The sequence below is a fragment of the Phocoena sinus genome, chromosome 5 (assembly GCF_008692025.1).
Source record: "Phocoena sinus isolate mPhoSin1 chromosome 5, mPhoSin1.pri, whole genome shotgun sequence".
In the NCBI taxonomy this organism is placed as follows: domain Eukaryota; kingdom Metazoa; phylum Chordata; class Mammalia; order Artiodactyla; family Phocoenidae; genus Phocoena; species Phocoena sinus.
The window spans coordinates 92,279,474-92,299,875 of NC_045767.1; the positions used below are offsets into that span (position 1 = coordinate 92,279,474).

Here is a 20,402-nt window from a genome sequence, read left to right on the forward strand (position 1 = left end):
TACAGGCTGGAGGCACTCCTAGCAAGATCTGACTTGAGACAGGGCTCAGGGCCACCTTCTTCCCTACATACAGCTCCTCCCTATTATTTGTTTTCACAGTTCCACCCAAAGGGTAGCTAGCTTTCCTGTAATATCTCAAGTCCACTATGGTAACTCAAAGTCCCACAAGTTCTTTTGTTTCGACAAAGAGTTATATAGAATCTACTACGTGCCAAGCCCGGTCTCAGGCACTGGGAATCAATAACGCACAAACCCTGCTCTTGGGAGCTCTCAATCCAACAGGGGAGACAGCAATGTAACATTTATAATCAGGGAGATACTCAAAATATATAACTAACTTCATACTATGGACACCAGCCAGTCAGAGGGATGTTGGCCAGTGCACCTGGGCATCCTGGCTGCAGGCCAGCTCTGCCTCTACTACCATGTGATAAGAACGGTAACCAAGGTCTCTAGAAGATGCTATGCAAGCTTAGAAAAAGCTCAAGCTACGACATGGTCATAATTCTGTCCCTTCAAGAAGGATGGTTTTAGAACAGTAAGGTGAATAATAATAAAGTTCCAGTAAGTCCCCTACATACGAACGGGATCCATTCTGAGAGCGAGTTCGTAAGTCCAATTTGTTTGTAAGTCTAACAAAGTTAGCCTAGGTATCCAACTAACACAATTGACTATATAGTACCGTACTGTAATAGGTTTATAATGCTTTCCACAGAAATAATATATAAAAAACAAACAAAAAATAAACACTTTTAATCTCACAGTACAGTACCTTGAAAAGTACAGCAATGCAGTACGACAGCTGGCATCCAGCAGCTGGCATCGAGTGAACAGGCAAGAAGAGTTACTGACCGGAGGAGGGAGATGAGGTGGGAGACAGGAGAGATGAAGGATTGCCAGCAATAGGAGATGGAGGGCAAACTGCGATTTCATTCACACCTGACATTGCATCTTTGAAAGTTGGCAACTTGAAGGTTTGTATGTAGGGGACTTACTGTAATGACAAAATTTCCATATTTAGTACCTACCTTGGGCCAGCTCTATACTAAGAACTTTCCAAGAGCTATTTTATTTGACCCTCACAATATCCCCTTTTAACAAATGAGGAAACTGGGACGTAGATCAGGTGAATTACCAAGATCACACGGGTTTTTAACAGGGTTTGCACACAGTTTAAACCCTAACAATCTGACTCCAGAACTGGCACTTATACCTGAAATTTGACGTTTTGATTCTTCTGGAAAAAGGAGGTAAGAATGGGTTTCTCACCATTTCCTTACTGCAACAGTGAACTGACAGTATTTTAGGTAGAGATAGATTGGCGAAGTTCTTATTCAAAAAGTCAAACCCTTGGGGCTTCCCTGGTGGCGCAGTGGTTGAGAGTCCGCCTGCCGATGCAGGGGACACGGGTTCATGCCCCGGTCCGGGAAGATCCCACGTGCCGCGGAGCGGCTGGGCCTGTGGGCCATGGCCGCTGAACCTGCGCGTCCGGAGCCTGTGCTGCGCAACGGGAGAGGCCACAACAGTGAGACGCCCGAGTACCGCAAAAAAAAAAAAAAAGTCAAACCCAGGTAACATAAGTAAAGGCAAATACAACATGGGAAAAATCTAACAGTCACTTTTCTTAAGAGCCCTTTAGAATGAAGGACAGGCAGATACAGCCATCAGGCAAACATTGATTTTTAATCTAAAGGGTCGATCTGATTTACACATACAATCACATAATTCTCTCCTGGAGGCCTTTACAACCAAGGGTGAGGAAATGGCTATGATGTCAGCCCAGGAGAACTATAGCTTCACTTGAAGGTAAAATAGCACAATTAAAAAAAAATTATTTCCCACATGAATTTCTAAAATATACTTCTCATACTGAAGCCTCTAAGTAATAAGAGAAGGGTGAAAATGTCACCAACAGAACGAATTTTTCATGGTGACCTTCCAAGTGTCCTAAGTTCTCAGGATCACAGGCCACAGGAAATTCATATCTGTGGATTTAATAATAACATCAAAGGATCAAACAGCCTCCCCCATTCTCTTCTGTCAAAATGCAAAGATTTCTGTTTGAAAAAGTAAATCCCAAATGTTGAGGTTAAGGATTTCATTGAGGGAAAACCTACTGCTCTAAAGACAAAAAGAAGAAGGAGAAGGAGAAGAAGAAGAAAAATTACCCAGCATAGCCAACACAATGCCGAAGAAGAACAAGTTGAAGGGTTGACACTACTCTATCTGACCTTTATGCTAGGGGAGATCCCAGATGTTTTCAGCCAAGAACCTTGCTTGAAACAGTGATCTTATTCAGTCGTATGGCTGAAATCATGTCTGTGTTGGTGACTCCAAAGTTGATACCTCTCCCCTAAGTGCCAGACTCATATTTCCAACTGTTTATTCAGCATCTTCACTGGGATATCTCACTGACGTCTCCGACTTAACATGTCTAGATCAGAGCTCTTAGTTTAATTCCCAAACCACTCTTCCCCATCTCAGAAAATGGCCTCACTAACCACCTTGGTGTCCTAGTCCCCAAAACCTAGACATCATCCTTAAATTATCTCTTTCTCTCAAGCTCCACTTGCCATCAGTTGCTTCTCCTAAACATATGACAAATTTCTTTACTTCTTTCCATTTCTATTACTACTATTCTATTGGAAGCAACTGTCTTTTGTATACAGTTTACTGCAAAAGCATCTTGCCTGGTGGCCTGACTTCTCTTGCCCTACATCAATCCATTCTACAAGATGATTCCTTTTGTATACATTTTTTCAAATTTTTATTTTGAACAATCTCAAATTCATAAAAAAAAAAGTTGCAAGTGTAGTACGAAGAACTTTTCTTTTCTGAACCATTTTAGAGTAAGTATGATGCTTATCACCCCTGAATACTTTATTGTAAATTTCTTACAAAATACTTTAATGTAAATACTTTAATGTATACTTTAAATATTTGAATGTAAATTTCTTACAAACAGGAGAATTAGCCTACATAATCAAAACACACCTATCAAAACCAGGAAATTAACACTGATACATTGCTGCCCACCTAATCTACAAGACCCCATTCAAGTTTCCCCATTTTTCCCAGTAAGTCATTTATAGGAAAAGATCCAATCCAGAATTACGTGCTGCATTTATTTATTTTTAATTTTTTTTTTTAGAAACTCATGCCTCACTTTATTCCATTTTCATTATAGTCTTGTAAAAAACTAAAACCGTGCAGTACTTATGCATGAATACCCTGTACCACTTCTAAGAAATGCAAAGCACAGATATGATCTCATTGCCTTTCATCAAAACCTCACAGAGTCCCTGTATGAAAGTGCTGTTCTCCCCAAGTCAGAGGTGTGTTACAAAGCTAAAAGTTACCAAACCTGTTCATGGCCTGCCATTTTATGTTGCATTTATTTTTCATGTCCCTTTAGTTTCTAACAATCAGGCATGACTCCTCAGTCTTTCTTTAATTTTCATGGCCTTGATACTTTTGAAGATTATAAACCAGTTTTTGTTTTGCTTTATTTTTCAAAAAGTGTCCCTTTATACTTTGTCTGATGTTTCCACATGATTAGATTCAGATTACTCACCTTTGGCAGGAAAATCACAGAAATACTTTCCATCATGTCCTATCAAGTGCCCCATACTTTTGTCCTCATGCTGGTGATGTTCACTTAGATCATTTGATGCACATTGTGTGCCAGGCTTTTCCACCCTGAGGTTATCCCCTTTTTCCCTGTAATTAATAAGCATTTTGTGGGGAGCTACTTTGAAACTACATAACTATCCTATTTTAATCAAACTTTCCATTTATATATATTTATTTACTTATTTATACCAGTGTGGACTGATGGATTCCTATTTTATTCAGTGGATTATAAATTTTGCTATCATTACTTGTTCCCAGTTGCTATCATAATTGTACCCCAGCGAGGGATTTATAACAGGTTTATTCTTGGTCTCCCTCCTGGGAATAGAAGCTGCCTGGAAGAGGAAATTTATGGCAATCCTCATTTCTCAGAAGGGTCCACTTTTAGTTAAATAAAGAAAGCTCCAAGAAGGCTTCTTTCTGCATCTGTTGAATCCCAAATATTTTCAGCTTAAAATAATCTATATACCAACTCTGGGGTTCCAAGTGTGTTCCTATACTGCCAAGCTCTTTTCCTAAGTGGTTGTACTATTTTGCATTCCCACCATCAGTGGATAAGAGTTCTGGTTGCCCCACATCCTTGCCAACACTTGATATGGTCAAACTTTAATTTTGCCATTCTAGTGGCTAAGTATATAGTAGTATCACTTTGTGGTTTCAGTCTGCATCTCCATGATAACTAATGATGCTGAGCATCTTTTCATGTGGTTACTAGTCATCCGTATATTTTCTTTGGTTAAGTGTTTGTTCAAATCTTTTCCCTATTTTTAGTAAGTCATTTGTCATACTATTATTCAGTTTTAGGAGTAATTTATGTATTCTAGATACAAGCCCTTTGTCAGATATATGTTTTACAGATATTATCTCCCATTCTGTGCCCTGCATTTTCATTTTCATAAGTGTCTCCTTTTGAAGAGCAAATGTCTTCAATTTTAGTGCTGTAAATTTCTCTCTAAGCTGTATCCCACAAAATTTGATATATCATGATGTCATTGAAATCCACTGCAAAATAGTTTCTGAATCCTAAGTATCCCATTTGTGGGTCCATTACTCGCCTCCTTCTTAAACCAAAGCCAGAGAAACAATAACTGCAAACATGAGTGATGACAATCAACAGTTTACAAAACATTTCTTCACTTCATTTAAACCTCACAATACCATTGGTTCCATTTCACAGATGAAGAAACTATAATTTAATCAGGAGTTTAAATTTGCCCAAGGTTGCCCAAGGTTGAAATATCAGTGAAGACAGATTCAAGCCTTATTCAGGTTATCTGACTCTAAATTGCATTCTCTTGTCATTGTACTCTAACTAGATCTCAAAAGTTCTAAGTTAAAATCTTTTTGCAAGTTACGTGTCTAAGACAGCTTGCATTTTTTAAAATTAATTTTTACTGGAGTATAGTTGATTTACAATGTTGTGTTAGTTTCTCCTGTACAGCAAAGTGAAACAGTTATACATATACATATATCCACTATTTTTTAGATTCTTTTCCCATACAGGCCATTACAGAGTACTGAGTAGAGTTCCCTGTGCTATACAATAGGTCCTTATTAGTTATCTATTTTATTGATTGATTGATTGATTTTTTACCATGTTTATTGGAGTATAATTACTTTACAATGTTGTATTAGTTTCTGCTGTATAACAAAGTGAATCAGCTATATGTATACATATATCCCCATATACCCTCCCTATTGCATCTCGCTCCCACCCTCCCCATCCCACCCCTCTAGGTGGTCACAAAGCACCAAGCTGATCTCCCTGTGCTATGCAGCTGCTTCCCACTAGCTATCTATTTTACACTTGGTAGTATACATATGTCAGTGCTACTCTCTCACTTTGTCCCAGCTTACACTTCCCCCTCCCTGTGTCCTCAACTCCAGTCTCTATGTCTACCCTTTTATTCCTGCCCTGCAACTAGGTTCATCAGAACCATTTTTCTTTTCTAGATTCCATATATATGTGTTAGCATACTGTATTTGTTTTTCTCTTTCAAACTTACTTCACTCTGTGTGACAGTATCTAGGTCCATCCACCTCACTACAAATAACTCAGTTTCATTTCCTTTTATGGCTGAGTAATATTCCATTGTACATATGTGCCACATCTTCTTTATCCATTCATCTGTCGATGGACACTTAGGTTGCTTCCATGTCCTGGCTATTGTAAATAGAGCTGCAATGAACATTGTGGTACATGACTCTTTTTGAATTATGATTTTCTCAGGGTATATGCCCAATAGTGGGACTGATGGGTCATATGGTAATTCTATTTTTCGTTTTTCAAGGAACCTCCATACTGTTTACCATAGTGGCTATATCAATTTACATTCCCACCAACGATGCAAGAGGGTCCCCTTTTCTCCACACCCTCTCCAGCATTTATTGTTGTAGATTTTTTGATGATGGCCATTCTGACTGATGTGAGGTGAAACCTCATTGTACTTTTGATTTGCATTTCTCTAATGATTAGAGATGCTGAGCATCCTTTCATTTGTTTGTTGGCAATCTGTATATCTTCTTTGGAGAAATGTCTATTTGGTTATTCCATCCATTTTTGGATTGGGTTGTTTGTTTTCTTGATATTGAGCTGCATGAGCTGCTTATATATTTTGGAGATTAATCCTTTCTCCGTTGATTCGTTTGCAAATATTTTCTCCCATTCTGAGGGTTGCCTTTTCATCTTGTTTATGTTTTCCTTTGCTGTGAAAAAGCTTTTAAGTTTCATTAGGTCCCATTTTTTAATTTTTGTTTTTATTTCCATTTCTCTAGGAGGTGGGTCAAAAAGGATCTTGCTGTGATTTATGGCATAGAGTGTTCTGCCTATGTTTCCCTCTAAGAGTTTTATAGTACCTGACCTTATATTTAGGTCTTTAATCCACTTTGAGTTTATTTTTTGTATGGTGTTAGGGAGTGTTCTAATTTCATTCTTTTACATGTAGCTGTTCAGTTTTCCCAGCACCAGTTACTGAAGAGGCTATCTTTTCTCAATTGTATATTCTTGCCTCCTTTATCAAAGATAAGTGACCATATGTGCATGGGTTTATCTCTGGGCGTTCTATCCTGTTGCATTGATCTATATTTCTGTTCTTGTGCCAGTACCGTACTGTCTTGATTACTGTAGCTTTATAGTACAGTCTGAGGTCTGGGAGCCTGATTCCTCCAGCTCTGTCTTTCTTTCTCAAGATTGCTTTGGCTATTTGGGGTCTCTTGTGTTTTCCATACAAATTGTGAAATTTTTGGTTCTAGTTCTGTGAAAAATGCCATCGGGAGTTTGATAGGGATTGTACTGAATCTGTAGATTTTTGGGGCAGGATAGTCATTTTCACAATGCTGATTCTTCCAATCCAAGAACATGGTATACCTCTCCATCTGTTTATATCATCTTTAATTTCTTTCATCAATGTCTTATAGTTTTCTGCATACAGGTCTCTTGCCATCAGGGTGATGGCAGCCTTGTAGAATGAGTGTGGGAGTGTTCCTCCCTGTGGAATACTTTGAAAGAGTTTGAGAAGGATAGGTGTTAGCTCTTCTCTAAATGTCTGATAGAATTTACCTGTGAAGCCATCTGGTCCTGGGCTTTTGTTTGTTGGAAGATTTTTAATCACAGTTTCAATTTCAGCGCTTATGATTGGTCTGTTTATATTTTCTCTTTCTTCCTGGTTCAGTCTTGGAAGGTTGTGCTTTTCTAAGAATTTGTCCATTTCTTCCAGGTTGTCCATTTTATTGGCATATAGTTGTTTGTAGTAATCTCTCATGATTCTTTGTATTTCTGCAGTGTCAGTTTTTACTTCTTTTTCATTTCTAATTCTATTTGAGTCTTCTCCCTCTTTTTCTTGATGAGTCTGGCTAATGGTTTATCAATTTTGTTTATCTTCTCAGAGAACCAGCGTTTAGTTTTATTGATCTTTGCTACCGTTTCCTTCATTTCTTTTTCATTTATTTCTGATCTGACCTTTATGATTTCTCTCCTTCTGCTAACTTTGGGCTTTCTTTGTTCTTCTTTCTCAAGTGGCTTTAGGTGTAAGGTTAAGTTGTTTATTTGAGATGTTTCTTGTTTCTTGAGGTAGGATTGTATTGCAATAAATTTTCCTTTTAGAACTGCCTTTGCTGCATCCCATAGGTTTTGGGTCGTCGTGTTTTCATTGTCATTTGTTTCTAGGCATTTTTTGATTTCCTCTTTGATTTCTTCAGTGATCACTTCGTTATTTAGTAGCATATTGTTTAGCCTCCATGTCTTTGCATTTTTTGCACAATTTTTCCTGTAATTGTTGTCTAGTCTCATAAAATTGTGGTCAGAAAAGATACTTGATATGATTTCAATTTTCTTAAATTTACCAAGGCTTGATTTGTGATTCAAGATGTGATCTATCCTGGAGAATGTTCCACGTGCACTTGAGAAGAAAATGTATTCTGTTGTTTTTGAATGGAATGTCCTATAAATATCAATTAAGTCCATCTTGTCTAAATCATTTAAAGCTTGTGTTTCCTTATTTATTTTCATTTTGGATGATCTGTCCATTGGTGAAAGTGGGGTGTTAATGTCCCCTACTATGATTGTGTTACTGTTGATTTCCCCTTTTATGGCTGTTAGCATTTGCCTTATGTATTGAGGTGCTCCTATGTTGGGTGCATAAATATGTACAATTGTTACATCTTCTTCTTGGGCTGATTCCTTGATTATTATGTAGTCTCCTTCTTTGTCTCTTGTAATAGTCTTTATTTTAAAGTCTATTTACCTGATATGAGAATTTCAACTCCAGCTTTCTTCTGATTTCCATTTGCATGGAATATCTTTTTCCATCCCTTCACTTTCAGTCTGTATGTGTCCCTAGGTCTTAAGTGGGTCTCTTGTAGACAGCATATATATGGGTCTTGTTTTTGTATCCATTCAGCCAGTCTGTGTCTTTTGGTTGAAGCATTTAATCCATTTATGTTTAAGGTAATTATCGATATGTATGTTCCTATTATCATTTTTTTAATTGTTTTGGGTTTGTTATTGTAGGACTTTTCCTTCCCTTGTTTTTCCTACCTAGGGAAGTTCCTTTAGCATTTGTTGTAGAGTGGTTTGGTGGTGCTGAATTCTCTTAACTTTTACTTCTCTGTAAAAGTTTAATTTCTCCATTAATCTGAATGAGGTCATTGCTGGGTAGAGTAATCTTGGTTGTAGGTTTTTCCCTTTCATCACTTTAACTATATCCTGCCACTCCCTTCTGGCTTGCAGGGTTTCTGCCAAAAGATCAGCTGTTAACCTTATGGGTATTCCCTTGTATGTTATTCGTTGCTTTTCCCTTGTTGCTTTTAATATTTTTCCTTGTATTTAATTTTTGATAGTTTGATTAATATGTGTCTTGGCATGTTTCTCCTTGGATTTATCCTGTATTGGACTCTCTGCACTTCCTGGACTTGATTGACTATTTCCTTTCCCTTATTAGGGAAGTTTTCAACTATAATCTCTTCAAATATTTTCCCGGTCCCATTCTTTTTCTGTTCTTCTTCTGGGACCCCTATAATTCGAATGTTGGTGTGTTTAATGTTGTCCCAGAGGTCTCTGAGACTGTTCTCAATTTTCTTCATTCTTTATTCTGGAGTTATTTCCACTATTTTATCTTCCAGGTCACTTATCCGTTCTTCTGCCTCAGTTATCTGGTATTGATTCCTTCTAGAGAATTTTTAATTTCATTTATTGTGTTGTTCATCATTGTTTGTTTGCTCTTTAGTTCTTCTAGGTCCTTGTTAAACATTTCTTGTATTTTCTCCTTTCTATTTCCAACATTTTGGATCATCTTTACTATCATTACTCTGAATTCTTTTTCAGGTAGACTGCCTATTTCCTCTTAGTTTGTTTGGTCTGGTGGATTTTTACCTTGTTCGTTCATCTGCTGCCTGTTTCTCTGTCTTCTCATTTTGTTTAACTTACTGTGTTTGGGGTCTCCTTTTCACAGACTGCAGGTTCATAGTTCTTGTTGTTTTTGGTGTCTGCCCCCAGTGGGTAAGGTTGGTTCAGTGAGTTGTGTAGGCTTCCTGGTGGAGGGGACTTGTGCCTGTGTTCTCGTGGATGAGTCTGGATCTTGTCTTTCCGGTGGGCAGGACCATGCCCCATGGTGTGTTTTGGGGTGTCTGTGAACCTATTATGATTTTAGGCAGCCTCTCTGCTAATGGGTGGGGTTGTGTTCCTGTCTTGCCAGTTGTTTGGCATGGAGGCCCAGCACTGTATCTTGCTGGTCATTGAGTGGAGCTGGGTCTTAGTGTTGAGATGGAGATCTCTCGGAGAGCTCTCGCCGATTGATATTATGTGGGGCTGGGATGTCTCTGATGGTCCAATGTCCTGAACTCAGCTCTCCCACCTTAGAGGCTCGGGCCTGACACCCACCTGGAGCACCAAGACATTTTCAGCCACACGGCTCTTTTCTAAGTGTTTTTCGGTAAAACAACTTAGTCCAAATCATCCATGAAGACATCTGGTCATTTCAGCTCTCTTTCATTGTATTTCCTCTTGTGTGAATTCTCACAGTCCCTGCTTATGTTGGAGGGTCTCCCGCAGAAGCGGGGGGCAGTTGTGGTTCACTGCAGGGACTGACTGCTTGTATTTTAAAAGGAGACTTTCAAGGGTATTCAAAGGATTCTCAGATTTCTAACTGTGGTAATATCAGATAAATAACTACAGAGAGCCAGCAATATCTCTGTCCAGCCAGACCACGTGGACCTTTGAAATCATCCTCTGATGGATGCTCTGGGTAATGAAGCCAAGTTCATCCACTGCAATCCAGGTGCCTTGCATCGTATCTCTTTCATCAATTTCAATGACGTAGCAAATGGTTCTCCAAATGGCACTTAGAAGACTCCCCTTGGGAACTCCCTGGGGTTCTGGTCCAATCAGTACTAGTTGGAATGCAGAGATTTGGTTTTCTTAGCAAGCATCTTAAGTTAATTCTGATGCAGGATGTTGGTGGATCACTCTTAACTGGTAGGGAGAGGGTGGAGGGTAGGGATCAGGTGAGAGAAGAGGAAGTGGCAGAGGCAGATGAAGATGGGTATGAAGTGGTTTGTAAGCTCTCTTGGGGGTTTAAATTTTATCCTAAGAGTAGTGAGGAATAACTGAGCTTTTAAGCAGAGGAGTTACCTAATAGATTTAGACTTTAGGAGGATCAGGAAGGTGTAATGTAGAGAATGGACTAATGGGGTCAAAGACAGGAGTCAGGGAGAGCAGTTGGAGGCTGTTACAGCAATTCAGGCAGGAGTGGCTGGTAGCTTGGACTGCAGTAGTGGTGGTAGGGATGGAAAGAAAGAAGAAAATTAACATATGTGAAGAGCCAACACACAATGAAAGGGTTCAATGAAATGAAAAAAAATATTAAAAAGGAGAATGTAAATTGCTAGGAAGGGTCTATAAACAAAAAGTCAGCATAACTCCAGAAATAATGATCTGGGGTCCAGGGGAGAACCCTTCACCCAGAGGACCTCTTGTATTCTGAAGCTTCCTTGACTCTGTCCTTTCAGACTTGTTTATGTTAATAAAGTGAATTTACTGCCTCAGATCATAAAGGTCACTGCTCAGCCTGAAATCTGTTCAACGACCATGCTAACAACAGTCATATTTTTTAATAAAGACCTTTCACAAGCAGGTTTATGATTCTCTCTCATGAAAGTCCTTCCCAACCTGCTCCATATCCATTATGTTGCACCTTCTTTACGGGCTCAGGTGCTCTGTCCTTCATTATAGCATCATCACTCAGTCTGCTATAAGGCTCAGGAATGAACTTGGTCCTGAGTCCAACATGAAATATATTCAGAGAAACCTTGGCATGGATAGCCACATTTTAGGCTGTTCTGTGAACAGCCTCTCATGAGTAATATAAATCAGATTTGTGGATTTATATATATACACTATATTTATACTGTCCAACAACGTTTTAAGTCATATCATATGCCATCTCCCTGAAGCTGGTACAAAAGGTTAACGGGCTCAAATCCCACTGAGGTTGCCTCCCAATTAAGTCAACTATATTTTTAACCCACATGTGGCTTTATTTTTCCAGGCAATCACAGTCTGATAAAGTGATAATAATTTTCTTTGGAACCAATTAAAGGAGAAAAATTGCCAGGGAAATAAAGAGATGGTACCTACCAGGAAAGCCTATAAAAGAAAAGGTGGGGGAAATCACTAAACTTACTAAATAAAGTAGAAGACAGCAAAGAGCCTCTGAAACAACAGTTCTCAACCTTGACCTCTCAGTAGAGTCACCAAGAGCTCTTATAGGCTAAAGAGCCCCACCCATGCCAATTAATGCATATCTCCACCATGGGGGCCCAGGCAAATGGATGCTTTAAAAACTCTACAAGTACAGTATTTCCAATGTGCAGCACAGAGAACCACTGCTGTAGGAAACATAAGAGGGTTGATATGGACTTTTCAGCATCCAAGAATCCGTAACTGACAGGCTGTGGGACAAAGATTAATCCAAGAAAATTGTGTCTTCTTTCCCATACTAAAATATCTAACTTTCCTGTAAGCTAAACATTTAAGAAAAAAATCAATGAATGAAAAATCCTTTTTTAAAACTTCTGTGTTTCAGAAAGGAATATAGCTTCACTGGTTTTTTAAAATATTTTTTAAAACATAAATCAGTTTTAGAAATGAGTATAGATTTGCTGCTTTTTCTCATCCTTTAAAAACATGAATCAGATGATGTCACACCCCTAAAGGACTACTCCTTACATTTGCAAGGCCTGGGCAGAGGGACAAATGGAAGCCAAATACTGTTTATTTAAATGCTTAAATTGATAGATCAAGTTACTAACTTGTTAAATAAAATTTATTCCATCCTCCTACTTTCACAAATGCTCAACATTGCTAATTAGAGAAATGCCAATTAAAACTAAAATGAGGTGTACCTCACACCAGTCAGAATGGCTATCATCAAAAAGTCTACAAATAATAAATGCTGGAGAGGGTGTGGAGAAAAGGGAACCCACCTACACTGTTGGTGGGAATGTAAACTGTTGCAACAGCTATGGAGAAGAGTATGGAGGTTCCTTAAAAAACTAAAAATAGAACTACCACATGATCCAGCCATCCCACTCCTAGGCATATATCCAGACAAAACTATAATTCAAAAAGATATGGGGCTTCCCTGGTGGTACAGTGTTAAGAATCTGCCTGCCAATGCAGGGGACACAGGTTTGAGCCCTGGTCCAGGAAGATCCCACATGCCACGAAGCAACTAAGCCTGTGCACCACAACTACTGAGCCTGTGCTCTAGAGCCCGTGAGCCACAACTACTGAAGCCCACGTGCCTAGAGCCTGTGCTCCGCAACAAGAGAAGCCACCGCAATGAGAAGCCCACGCACCGCAACAAAGAGTAGCCCCCACTCGCCACAACAAGAGAAAGCCTGCACACAGCAACGAACACCCACTGCCCCCCAAGATTTTAAAAATTAAAAAAAAATACATGCACCCCTATGTTCATAGCAGCACTATTCACAATAGCCAAGGCATGGAAACAACCTAAATGTCCATCAACAGATGAATAGATAAAGAAGATGGATAAAGAATATTACTCAGCCATGAAAAAGAGTACAGTATTGCCATTTGCAGCAACATGGGTAGACTTAGAGAATATCATACCAAGTGAAGTAAGTCAGACAGAGAAAGACAAATATTGTATAATATCACTTATGTGTGGAATCTAAAAAAATAATACAAATGAATTCATTTAAAAAACAGAAACAGACTCACAGACATAGAAAACAAACTTAGGTTACCCAAGGAGAAAGGCAGGAGGATAAATTAGGAGTATGGGTTTAACAGATACACAGTACTATACATAAAATAAGTAAACCATAAGGATTAACTTTATAGCACAGGGAACTGTATACAATATCTTGTAATAACCTACAATGAAAAAGGATCTGAAAAAATACATATATACAACTGAATCACTTTGCTGTACACCTGAAACTAACACAACATTGTAAATCAACTATACGTCATTAAAAGATCCTAAAATCAAAAGATATGTGTACTTTATTATGAGATCAAAAGCTAGCAATATATCTAAAACATCTGAATTTAATTATTATTACATACATCTGAGTACTCTGTTGATGCGCCAGCAACGTCTGCATCAGTAAAAAGTAAAAATGTATATAGCTCACAAATTATCTATTTCCAGAGTAAAATTTATTTTTCTTGGCTTCATTCCAGTAAAATCAATAATTATATTGCAATCAAGATTCTCACATAATTTGTGTTCTCTTGACAGTAATGTCAAATTAGATCCCCTTTCTCTAGTTATGGCATGGTTCTTAGCTTTTTTAAATTAATTTCAACTCAGAGAAACTGTCCCCAGAAAGCAACCAGAATTGTCAAAATTCTTAAACCATAATTTAGAATCAAAAATAAACTTCAAATTTTACATATCATGTCCAAATATCTTACTGGGGTTGCACATCATAATTATTATTATTGCATAGAGATTACAAAACATTTTAATTGTTTTGTATAAATTGTCACCATTTATATCACTATTTTCACCATAAAGCAATACCCGGAACTTGAAGAATCTGTTTCTTGTGTGTGTGTGTGTGTGTGTGTGTGTGTGTGTGTGTGTGTGTGTGTGTGTCATACGTGGTGCCCATTAAAGCATGGAGTCCAGGACAGGAACCCCTCTTATTTGGTCTAAAGGCAGAACTGCTTCCCTTCTTATAATCCTTCAATTAGAATTAAACCTAACTCCTTGCCAAGGACCACAAGGCCTTATAAAGCCTTCTTATAAGGTCTGGTTTCTGCTAAGCCCGTCACCCTCCCCTTCCGTCCTTGTTCAGTCTCCTCCAACTACAGTGGTCTCTGGCCTGCGCCTCAGACCACAACCTTCCTTCTGCTCAAGAACTTTGTACTTGCTCTTCCTTCAGCCTACCTAGCACAGCTGCCCCCAACTTTATACATGGCTGGCTTCTTTGGGCCCTTGGGGTTTCAACTTAGGGCAGACAGACAGCATCTATAGTAATTAAAGGGACAGATTCTGGAGCTAAACTCTCTGGGTTCAAATTTGGCTCTACTATTTACCATTTGGGTGGTCCTGGGCCAGTCTCCAAATGGCTCCATCTTTCAGTTTCCTGTTTGTAGAGAGGAGACAATCGTACTTTTTCATAGGGTTACTGTGTGGATTGAATGAATTAATATAAATAAAATGCTTAGGTCAGGCTTAGCATAGAAAGCATCGAATAAATCACAGCTTAAGAGAGCAAAATTCACCTCCTCAAAGAGCCTTTCCCTAACCACCCAACCTAAAGAAGCATCCCACCACCAGCACATCCCTATTTCATTTTTTATGGTATTTATCACTATCTAGAATGGCATTATTTTAATAATTGTTTATTGTCTGTCTCCTTCCTCTAGATTACGAGATTTATGAGAACTGAGCGCTTGTCTGAGACTTCACTGCTGCATCCTCTTGTACCTTGCATATAGTAGGGCTCAATAAATATTTGTGGGATAAATTAATTTTTTTTAAAGCATGCCAAAAAAAAAAAAAAAAAAAAGCATGCCAACTGCCAACCAAATCAGAAATTACGTATTTGGGAAGAAAAAACTTACTCTCCTTTTCCAACTAACTTATCTCAAATTGTGTTCATTTATGATAGGTTAACAGGCATCTGTGCAAGGCTGTGGTGAGCTGAAAAGCAGACAGCGAAGGCAACATGAAGATCATGGTGCTGAAGACGGCTAACCACTCACCAGTAATGAGACATCTCCTAACAGTCCCAAGACGAGTGGAGCCTTTGCAGTTATCCAATTAATTTAGTCAATGGGAACTTCTCAGGTGGGGTGTTTGTTATTAATGAGCAAATTGACCAGTAAATGACCAAGCTGTGCCTTGTACAGGTGGAGAGAGCTGGAAAGCATGGAGGGAACTTCTCCCTAAGGAAAAAGCAAGAAGCATTGATTTAATAGATCATCAAAATTTATGAAAGAACACCGATCACACCAGGGCTGCCGTATGAAATTATACCTTCTAAAATAAGAATCTTCTTGTTCCAGCTTTGAATCCGATTGTTTGCTGACTATTGTCTTGCTTTCCCCAAACATATTTCTTTACGGTGCATGACACTGGCATCAAGCCAGTGATGGTGAGAAAGCAATGAATTCTAGCATAATTGGGGAAATTTTACAGAGAGCTAAGTCTCAAGAGTCTGTGTGACTTGCCCGTATGAGGAAGCTGTTTGTTGTCACTGCAGCCCATAGTAACAATCTTCACATCTCTGGCCCCTTGGCCTCCCTGCCCCTCCCACTTTCCTGCAGTTCTCACTTTGCCGGCCCATTCCTATTCTTTAGGCTGGAAAACTGAATTGGATTCCTTCGAGCTCTTGAGGAGAAAAATGAGATAGAAATAAACATTTAAAACAATGATTATTGGCATTGTGTAGAGAGAAGCCAGGTGTCTGAATTAAAACATATCAGAAATGTGTTTAATAATGCCAAAAAATAAGTTTTAAAAATAGATCCCAGTTTCTCACTGCTGCAAGGAGGGTGAAAGGTGTAAGAATGACTCAGACAATTCCAAACGGTGTTTTGGTTCCCTGGCCAGTCCACCACAAAGGGTACTATTAATTTATGTAAGCTGAGCGCTTCTCAAATATTCAAACACCAACGTCCTGAAAAATAAAATAATGGAAAACTGCATCTCACTGCAGTCACTCAAAAACAGCTGCAGGGGTTGTTTTTGGATTCTTTTTTTTTTTTAAATTAATTTATTTTTGGCTTCATTGGGTCCTCATTACTGCGTGGGCTTTCTCTAGTTGTGGCAAGCGGGGGCTACTCTTCGTTGCAGCGCACGGGCTTCTCATTGCAGTGGCTTCTCTTGTTGCAGAGCACGGGCTCTAGGCGCACGGGCTTCAGTAGTTGCGGTGTGTGGGCTCAGTAGTTGTGGCTCATGGGCTCTAGAGCGCAGGTTCAGTAGTTGCGGTGCACGGGTTTAGTTGCTCTGTGGCACGTGCGCTCTTCCTGGACCAGGGCTTGAACCCGTGTCCCCTGCATTGGCAGGCAGATTCTTGACAACTGCGCCACCAGGGAAGCCCCTGGGATTCTTTTTAAATCTATAGCACAAATTTCCAACAAGGCCCTGTCAATAAGTTCCCTTAAACTATATCCTTTTGGTGGTTTATTGACAATGAAGACCACAAATTTGCTTCATGCTAGAGAAGCTATTACTCCAAATCTTCGAAGAGCAAATGAGAAGAAAGACCAGAAATATTGAGATGTGAATTCACTCATATAGTTACTATATAGGAAATTTGCAAATGTACTTTACTGTATTATCAGTAGTGGGAAGACAAGGAAAAGAGAGTGAGTTCAGCTATTTATAGTCTGTGGGCACACCCGCGAAGCAGTAAGGACAATATAGCTCTGATCGGTACTGCCTGGCTCCAAAAATGTTTTGAATCCTGGTTTTGGTTAAAATTTTTCTTCTTAAGCAAGGTGGGGTGGAAGTTGAGCTGATAACAATTAGATCACCCCCATCCAGACACCCCTTCCCTTCTCTGGGTAGGTCCCGATGAAAGAGAAGCTCTGACCCTGATGTAGTAGCCTATGGAAAATCACATCTGAGGGACAGGGCTGCCCCATAAGGCTAGACAGTCTGAGAGATGCACAAAGGCTCCTAGGCAGCAAGGCGAAATCTGGCCTAAGTGCCACTCACCAATCACGTGTCTAGCTCGAGACTGTATCCAGGTGGACGGGGCACCTTTGTCTACTTTTCTGCTCAGAGTGCCTTTTTCTATTTCATTAAAAGGGACCATATGGGAACTTCTACTCTAGTATAAGTCTAAATTCCGCCTTTACCTTACTTACACCATGAAGGCTTAGGCTTCCCTCTCTCCATGATTTTTATACACGTCTGTAATTAACACTTATCACATTGTATTAGTTTATTTGCATATTTGTCTTCCTGTAAGACTGTGAGATTCACGAAAGTAATGATATTCCTCTCTTTATTCTCAGTTCTTAGCATAGAACCTAGTACAAACTAATTTGAAAAATATACTTGTTATATGAATGTTTGGAAAGATGGATGGATGGATGGATGGATGGACAGATGAGTGAAATCCAGAAAAGATTTATCAGGAACATGAAAATGGGCTTGGAGTCAGGACAGAGGACTCCACTTCCTGCTCTTTCTCTATCCTTTGACACTACTGGTGAGAGAGCAGAGAATAACAGTCAAAATTGTCAAATGAAGATTTTGTTAATGATAGCATTCCTCACTCAATAAGCCAACACAACTGTGTGCGACTAACACTGTCCTGTAATTTTAGGGGTTGTACTGGGTATTTTCCACTTGCCCCTCCAGATCAAATACCCATCTCTATTCCACTTGGTACCCCAGGAGGCTGACCTATATGGACAACATCAAGGGACTTAAAGAACACTTGAGCTAGGGCACTCTGAGGCACGTTACCCCTCTCCCTGGCTTTCCCCCTTCCCCTGCTTCAAAACATATTTTTCCTGAATGCCCTTTAAGTGGGAGAATATAGAAGTAAATATCACCCTTCCCAAAGTTCCCCCGTACATCTGGTGGAGACTTTCACTAATTGTGAATCCTCTAATTCACTAATAGTAAGCACTCTAATGCTTTGATGGAAAGCAGCTTTAATGAAGGCTTCTCTTCCTTGGAAACCAGCCGCCCGTGCAGAGCATTGAGTACTTGAACATCCAACAGCAGCAAATCCACTCTAAGCACAACAGAACAAACGAATGTCTTTTATTTAACAAATCTGAGTGCCTTTGATCCTTGTGACTTATTATCCTCACTGGAGGCAAGCTGAGGGGTGGGGGGATAGTCTTTTCTTCTAAATCTTTTTCTCTAATCAGTTGCTTCCCAAATGTTTTCAAAAGCAAGCATAAGTGAAAAATATACTATGTATAGTACACAGCAGAACAAATAGTTGAGGCTGTGGGTTGCTATGGACAACCAGCTTGGGGGCTCCATCCCAGTATCATCTGTAGTATTAAACGGGAGCAATATCTTGGCACAGGGCATCCATTTGTGTGGCTCAGTGAAGACACTAGTGCTGGAAATAGACCGTGGCATAGACCGTGGCATGTACTATCTACATCCCTGACACTGACACTGAACAGTGGACCCAGGAGGCTGCCACTGGAACCACAGCCTCCGGGCCTCTGGAAACTGGATGCCATTGTGGCCACCACTGCTGCCATCTCAGAATGGACTGTGTGTGGTTTATTTCATGAAGCTGGGAAAGTGTAGCATTATAAATAATATTTTTATTTAACGTTCCAAATTCATTCGCATGTTCTAAATTCAAAGCAAAACAACAAGGAATGCAAAGAAGTTTCCCTTTCCCTTTGCACCCCACTGGCCCTCAAACCTTTAGGTAACCACTCTTAAAGTTTATGTATCCTCCCAGATTTTCTTTTCGCAGACATAATGAACACAAATATTTTTATCACTTCCTTTTCTTACACAAATGGTAGAATACTGTCCACACACCATGTGCGTCTATGTGCATTCCTTTGCACCTTTTTTTTGCTTACCAAAATATCCACATGAGTACACAGTGTCCTCCCATTCTTCTGTACAGTGGCACAAACTTCCATTGTGTGAATGTACCCCAGTTTATTTTAACCAGTATCTATTGATGTTTATTTGGCTTATTCCCAATTTTTTGCTATTGTAAACAGCACTGCATATGTCATTTCTTATGTATGTAGATATGCCTTGAGAAGAAATTCCCAGAAACAGGATTGCTGGCTCGAAGTATAAGAGCATTTGTGATTTTGATAAATATTGCCAAATTGCCCTCCATAGAGGTTTATCATTTTGCACCCCTACCAGCCTTGCCAACAGAGTATGTTGTCCAATTTTGGACTTTTGCCGTTCTGATAGGTAAAAAATTATATCTTAATGTAGTCTTAAATGTCATTTATCTTATTATGAGGGAGGTTTATCATCTTCTCATTTGTGTAAGGCCATCTGCATTTCCTAACAAAAACTCCTCTTTCCTCTAGAATTAGCTAAAGCTGGTTTCTATTGCTATAGCCTGGTACACTGTTTAAAACCCTTTTCTTCAAACCATAATTCAAAAAGAGTCATGTACCACAATGCAGCACTATTGCAGCTCTATTTACAATAGCCAGGTCATGGAAGCAACCTAAGTATCCATCGACAGATGAATGGATAAAGAAGATATGGCACATATATACAATGGAATATTACTCAGCCATAAAAAGAAATGAAATTGAGTTATTTGTAGTAAGGTGGATGTACCTAGAGTCTGTCATACAGAGTGAAGTAAGTCAGAAAGAGAAAGACAAATACCATATGCTAACACATATATATATATATATGGAATCTAAAAAAAAAAAAAAAAAGATGGTTCTAATGAACCTAGGGGCAGGACAGGGATAAAGACACAGATGTAGAGAATGGACCTGAGGACACAGGGAGGGGGAAGGGTAAGCTGGGATGAAGTGAGAGAGTAGCCTTGACATATATACACTACCAAACGTAAAATAGATAGCTAGTGGGAAGCAGCTGTATCACACGGGGAGATAAGCTCGGTGCTTTGTGACCACCTAGAAGGGTGGGATACGGAGGGTGGGAGGGAGACGCAAGAGGGAGGAGATATGGGGATATATGTACACATATAGCTGATTCACTTTGTTATACAGGAGAAACTAACACAACATTGTAAAGCAATTATACTCCCATAAAGATGTTAAAAAACAACAACAGGGCTTCCCT

General features: G+C 39.3%; 1 long non-coding RNA gene across 1 annotated transcript in view; it reads right to left on the bottom strand.

The window, feature by feature from the left end:
* Nucleotides 1–20,402, bottom strand: part of LOC116754728 — a 130,531-nt gene that overhangs the window by 61,497 nt on the left and 48,632 nt on the right. The window contains exon 2 of the long non-coding RNA XR_004350151.1: nucleotides 15,377–15,559. This is a non-coding gene — a long non-coding RNA (uncharacterized LOC116754728). The remainder of the gene's footprint in view (nucleotides 1–15,376; nucleotides 15,560–20,402) is intronic.